We start from the raw sequence: 6,728 nt of genomic DNA, 5'->3' as shown, positions 1-6,728 counted from the left end.
TGCCTGGAAGAAAGCAGAGAGTGCACATCAAAGGTGTCTACTCGGACTGGGCAAATATTCTGAGTGGCATACCACAAGGTAGTGTGTTGCGACCATTTCTTTTTGTGTTGTTTATAAATGACCGACCAGACTGTGTAAAGTCAAGAGCATATCTATCTGTGGATGACACCAAGATATTTTGAAGGACTGAGACAAGCCGAGATCAAAGAGCACTACAGGAAGACCTTAATGCACACCAAGATTGGTCGGAAGATAGTCTCCTCCCTTTTCACTCAGAGAAATGCATGCACCTTAAAATCTGCAGTAGGTATACAGTATAGCGCCGGAAATAACTACTATCTAAAGACGCAGAATAATGAAATAACAGAAATAAAGTCAGTTATGAAAAGGATTTGGGCGTGATAACAGATAGTAGTCTAACATCTTGAAGAACATATGAAAAAGTAGACAAAGCAAATCGATAATGGGATTGATAAGAAGATACTTTGTATCTTCAGATATGCCAACATTCCGAAACTTTTTGAAACAATAGTAAGACCCCATTCGGAATATGCCCAATCTGTGTTCTCGCCATACAAGATGAAAGACATATGAATGGTGGAAAATGTCCTCCGAAGATCCTTGAAGTTGATACAGGGAATGAAGTCTTTCAGTTGCCCAAAGTGATTAAAAGCATTGGATACGCCGTCCATGATTGATCGGCATGTAAGGGGGCCATTATTGAAGTATATATTATAATGAGTGGTATGTATGATCCCGAGGTGAATTTCCCTCTGCAAAGAAACGAAAGGCCAACCCGTGTTGATAGCAAGATACTGACAAAATAACGGAGTAGGACAAAACTGAGGCAGGTGTCTTTTAGCTCAAGAATTGTGGACGTGTGGAACAGCTTGCGCAAAGAAGTAATTAAGGCAAAAAATGTGATATGATTTGAAAAGTTCCTCGACAGGTTTTCAAAAAGTCAAGCCAATTTTGAGGAAAAAATAACAACCACCCTGGGCCATCATATTTGTTTGAACTCGGGAGATGATGAAGATCTGGACACAGGGGACTAACAAGACCTGCGTCCAGTATAGCCATAAGGTTCCGTAAGATAAGTTAAGGTACGAACAGGTCAGAGGAAGCCCGCGTGTGAGGCCCGGCCCTGCTGCTACACGCGTCCAGACGGCACGTGTTATTGCGACCCCAGGGGTTCCGGAGACCTACCCTGCCCCGTCAGGAGGAAGAGGTCGTCCGGGGAGCCCACCACGACCACAACAACACCGAGGAAGACCAGTATGACTCGAGGTTACCCCAGTATCGGCAGTGTGGATAGTAGTAAAGGTCGTCGTGAAGCCCCCAGTGGTCGTCGCGCACTATGGCAGTCGTAAGCAAGAACTCGGCTCCATTATCCATAGCAACAAGAACGACAACAACAACAACGACAACAAAACAAGAACGACAACAATAACAACAAGATCAACAACAAGAACTCAGCTCCATCCACAAGAAGAAGAACTACATGAACGCCAAGAAGAACAACAATAACAAAACAACACGATTGACACGTAATCAAGAACAGAACAAGAACAACAATATCACCACAAGTAATACTAAAACAGCAAAGTAAATAAACTAAGAAATCAAAGACAAAAATATTAACATGTAACCATAAAAAAAAAAAAAAAAACACCAACAAGAACAATGACAGTATCGTCCTTTCACCTTAGCCTGGCCCAGATTTTCGTCTTTCTGCAGCTTATATCACGTAGCTCATTGCCAGAAAAAGATAATACTACGGCTCTACATCCCTCTCATAGCACTTCCTTGTGACTAGCGTTTTGAAGGGGTTATTGAGGGATATATCTCCCTCTTCCTTTCCGAAATTTCTTCATGCTTAATAGAATCGCTTGGATGTGATATGGATTACATAAAAAAGTAAACAAAAAATGCTTCTCTCTCTCTCTCTCTCTCTCTCTCTCTCTCTCTCTCTCTCTCTCTCGCCAAATATATTTATTAGAAAATGAAATACCATGTCTGATTATCCTGTGTGGTGTAATTGTTAATGACTGGTGTGGTATTATCCTGTGTGGTGGTTTGGTGTGGCTATTATTGACTGGTGTGGTATTATCCTGTGTGGTGGTTTGGTGTGGCTGTTATTGACTGGTGTGGTATTATCATGAGTGGTTTTGTGGTGTGGGTAATACTGGCTGGTATTATCCTGTGTGGTGGTGTGGTGTGGCTGTTTTTGGCTGGTGTGGTATTATCCCTTGTAGTGGTTTTGTGAGGCTATTATTGACTGGTGTGGTATTATCCTCTGTCGTGGTGTGCTTTGGGTAATACTGACTGGCATTATCCTGTGTGGTGGTGAGGTGTGGGTATTTTCAACAAGTGTGGTATTATCCAGTGTGGTGGTGTGAATTCGTGTTGGTATTACGGACTGGTGTGGTATTATCCTGTGTAGTGGTGTGGTGTGGTGTGGCTGTTACTGACTGGTGTGGTATTATTTTGGGTGGTGGTGTGTGGTATAGGTAGTACTGACTGGTGTGGTATTATCCTGTGTTGTGGTATGGTGTGGTTATTATTGACTAGTGTGATATTATCCTTTGTGATGGTTTGGTGTAGTATTACCCTGTGATATGGTGGTGTGGTGTGGTATTATCATGTGACATGGTGGTGTGGTGTAGTATTATCCTGTGTGGTGGTTTGGTGTGGTATTATCCTGTGTTGTGGTATGGTGTGGTTATTATTGACTAGTGTGATATTATCCTATGTGGTAGTTTGGTGTAGTATTACCCTGTGATATGGTGGTGTGGTGTGGTATTATCATGTGACATGGTGGTGTGGTGTAGTATTATCCTGTGTGGTGGTTTGGTGTGGTATTATCCTGTGTGGTGGTGTGGTGTGGTATTATCATGTGACATGGTGATGTTGTGTGGTATTATCCTGTGTGGTGGTGTGGTATGGTATTATCTTGTGACATGGTGATGTGGTGTGGTATTATCCTGTGTGGTGGTTTGGTATGGTATTATCTTGTGACATGGTGATGTAGTGTGGTATTATCCTGTGTGGTAGTGTGGTGTGGTATTATCCTGTGTGGTGGTGTGGTGTAGTATTATCCTGTGTGGTGGTGTGGTGTGGTATTATCCTGTGTGGTGGTGTGGTATGGTATTATCTTGTGACATGGTGATGTGGTGTGGTATTATCCTGTGTGGTGGTTTGGTATGGTATTATCTTGTGACATGGTGATGTAGTGTGGTATTATCCTGTGTGGTGGTGTGGTGTGGTATTATTTAGTGACATGGTGGTGTGGTATGGTATTATCCTGCGTGGTGGTGTGGTGTGGTATTATCCTGTGTGGTGGTGTGGTGTGGTATTATCCTGTGTGGTAGTGTGGTGTGGTATTATCCTGTGTGGTGGTGTGGTGTGGTATTATCCTGTGTGGTGGTGTGGTGTGGTGTCATATCCTGTGGTGGTGTGGTGTGGTATTATCCTGTGTGGTGGTGTGGTGTGGTATTATCCTGTGTGGTGGTGTGGTGTGGTATTATCCTGTGTGGTGGTGTGGAGTGGTATTATCCTGTGTGGTGGTGTGGTGTGGTGTCATATCCTGTGTGGTGGTGTGGTGTGGTATTATCCTGTGTGGTGGTGTGGTGTGGTATTATCCTGTGTGGTGGTGTGGTGTCATATCCTGTGTGGTACTGTGGTGTGGTTTTATCCTGTGTGGTGGTATGGTGTGGTATTATCCTGTGTGGTGGTGTGTTGTCATATCCTGTGTGGTACTGTCGTGTGGTATTATACTGTGTGGTGGTGTGGTGTGGTATTATCCTGTGTGGTTGTGTGGTTTCATCCTGTGTGGTGGTGTGGTGTGGTATTATCCTGTGTGGTGGTGTGGAGTGGTATTATCCTGTGTGGTGGTGTGGTGTGGTATTATCCTGTGTGGTGGTGTGGTGTGGTATTATCCTGTGTGGTGGTGTGGTGTGGTATTATCCTGTGTGGTGGTGTGGTGTGGTATTATCCTGCGTGGTGGTGTGGTGTGGTATTATCCTGTGTGGTGGTGTGGAGTGGTATTATCCTGTGTGGTGGTGTGGTGTGGCTATTACTGACTAGTGTGATATTTTCCTGTGTATTGGTGTGGTGTGGGTATTATTGACTGGTGTGGTATTTTCCTGTGTGGTGCTGTGGTGTGGTGTGGCTATTATTTACTGGTGTGGTATTATCCTGTGTGATGGTGTGGTGTGATGTTGGTATTATTGACTGGTGTGGTATTGCCGTGTGTGGTGGTGTGGTGTGGATATTACTGAATGGTGTGGTATTATTCTATGGTGGTGGTGTTGTGTGGTGTGGGTATTATTGACTGCTGTGGCATTATCCTGTGCGGTGGTGTGGTGTAGTGTGGGTATTACTGATTGCTGTGGTACTATCCTTTGTGGTGGTGTGGTGTGGGTATTACTGACTGGCATTGTAGACAGAGAAATCAAGACAGTAACAGTCACGTTGCTCCTTTCAGGCTGTCTGTTAGAGATTTTAAGAGGCTGGAGGTCATAGGATGAGGGAGAGACAGACTGAGGGCCAAGGTTCCTTATTTGACGTACGGGAAAGATAATAATGATGATGGTGAATGATGATGATGATGATGATGATTTCGATGATGATGAGGAAGAGGAGGAGGAAGAGGAGAATGATGAAGGTGGTAATGATGGTGGTGTTGGTAGTGATGATAATGAGAAGAGGAGGAGTTAGACGAGGAGGAAGGGGAAATGTTCCCCCGAGCTAGATCTTATTATATCATATAGCCCTGGAAGGTGACAGGAGGGTGCTACCCCTCCCGGTATGACAGCTTCCGGGCTTCGCTCGACCTCACGACCCCCTGGTCTTGAGTCCGACGCTTTACCACTGTGCCACCCTGCCCCCAGGGACGAAGAGGAGGATGAGGAGGAGAAAAAGAAAAAGAACTGTATTGGTGGATATTCGGTAACACCTCTTCCTTAGCAATTTAATATACACATTATACCCCAGTTTTCTCCTGTATCTTATTAACGCAAATCAAGATGATATTTAAAAGATATACATAACATACGAGGGAATAATGACATGGAGTAGGTAAAATAATTTGCCAAAGAGTACCTGCTAGGAGTCAGCCTATGCCGTTCCTGAGAGAGAGAGAGAGAGAGAGAGAGAGAGAGAGAGAGAGAGAGAGAGAGAAATAATTCCCCAAGCAAGAACTTTTATCAAATAGCCCAGATTGGGTGACGTGAAAGCGCTACCCCTCCCAGTACGGCAGCCACCCGGGCGGGGCGCGAACTCCGGACCTCACGGTCTCCAACCCGACACCATACTACTGAGCTACCTCGCTCCAGAGAGAGAGAGAGAGAGAGAGAGAGAGAGAGAGAGAGAGAAGGGCTAGTTTTTGCTGATCTTACTGAATGAGACTTTCCTATTTTTTTTTTTTTTTTACTTATATTTCACCACTCCTCCCTTCCTTCCCCATTCCCCCCTTCCATCCTTCATTCTCCCTCTAAGTAGTAATGGTAGTGATGTATAGATGCTCATACTCTCTATGTGGCCTAGCAGACCCATTGACCACAATCAAGCAACACCTTGCTGTGGCAGACGGCGCCTGGCCAGTGTGGGAATAGGGTCCTCTAACACGGCGAGGTGCAGATATAATGGAGGAGGCATACACCCAAGAGAATGAGCTGTATAAACGAGTTTTGTATGAGTAGTAGTGTCAGCCCAGATTTTGACTACTTCTTAAATGTGGTTGAGTTCCACACCTGGGAGTGTTGTGCAAGGCCAGCTGTGTATAGGAGCTATGTATGAGTAGTAGTGTCAGCCCAGACTCTGACATCTTGGTAAATGTGGTTGAGTTCCTCGCCTGGGAGTGTTGTGCAAGGCCCGTTACCACGTCACTGCCATGGTAGTACCACTCGGGACGATGGTAACCATGCAGCTACTACCTTTTTGGTGGCCTAACGGGTGCTACACCTTGCCCAAGGGTGAGTCGGAACTATGCAGGGCAGGGGCGTCCATCGTCGCTGAGCCAGACACATCACATGGCCGCATAACCACGATGTGTTAGGTAGTGATGAGCAATTAAGCAAACTGTACTCGTTTTACTGAACCTTGGCCCAGGGTTTTATTATTATTTTGTAGTTTATTTCACACCCTACATTCCTTCCATAGCACTTCTTCATGACTGGCATCATATTCTAGTGTTCATCTCTTGTAACAACTTAGAATGCAAGATGGAGAAATGGCAATCTCAGGGCAAGTGAGAGTGAAAATGGTAAAATACACAAACAAGTATAGAGGAAGGCAAAAAGCAGTAGGAAATCCACTACAATTTTGTATAATGCAATATGATTTTCAAATGATTGAACTATAACCGCATATTGAAATTGTGCTTTATTATGAAGAAACAGTTTTCCTCTCACTTAAACCCTCCTCAGATGTAAAACCAAAATACTTATCTATCTAGCTATCAAACTATCTACAATCTATCTATCTAGCTATCTACCTATTATCTATCTATAACATGTGTGTATGTACGTATGTATGTATAGATTTATATGACCATACGAGTATATAGTGTGGAGAGAGAGAGAGGGGGAGAGAGAGAGAGAGAAATGGAGAAATGAATTCCCCGAGCTAGGAAACTAAGGCCATAGAGCCCCGCTGGGGTTACAGGAGGGAGCTACCCCTCCCGGCAACGGTAGCCCGGGCGAGGCTCGAACTTGCGACCTCCCGAT

The sequence above is a fragment of the Coenobita brevimanus genome, chromosome 17 (assembly GCF_032717465.1).
Source record: "Coenobita brevimanus isolate Jiangsu-jjx chromosome 17, ASM3271746v2, whole genome shotgun sequence".
Taxonomy (NCBI): Eukaryota; Metazoa; Arthropoda; class Malacostraca; order Decapoda; family Coenobitidae; genus Coenobita; species Coenobita brevimanus.
This window is presented reverse-complemented; position numbering follows the sequence as displayed.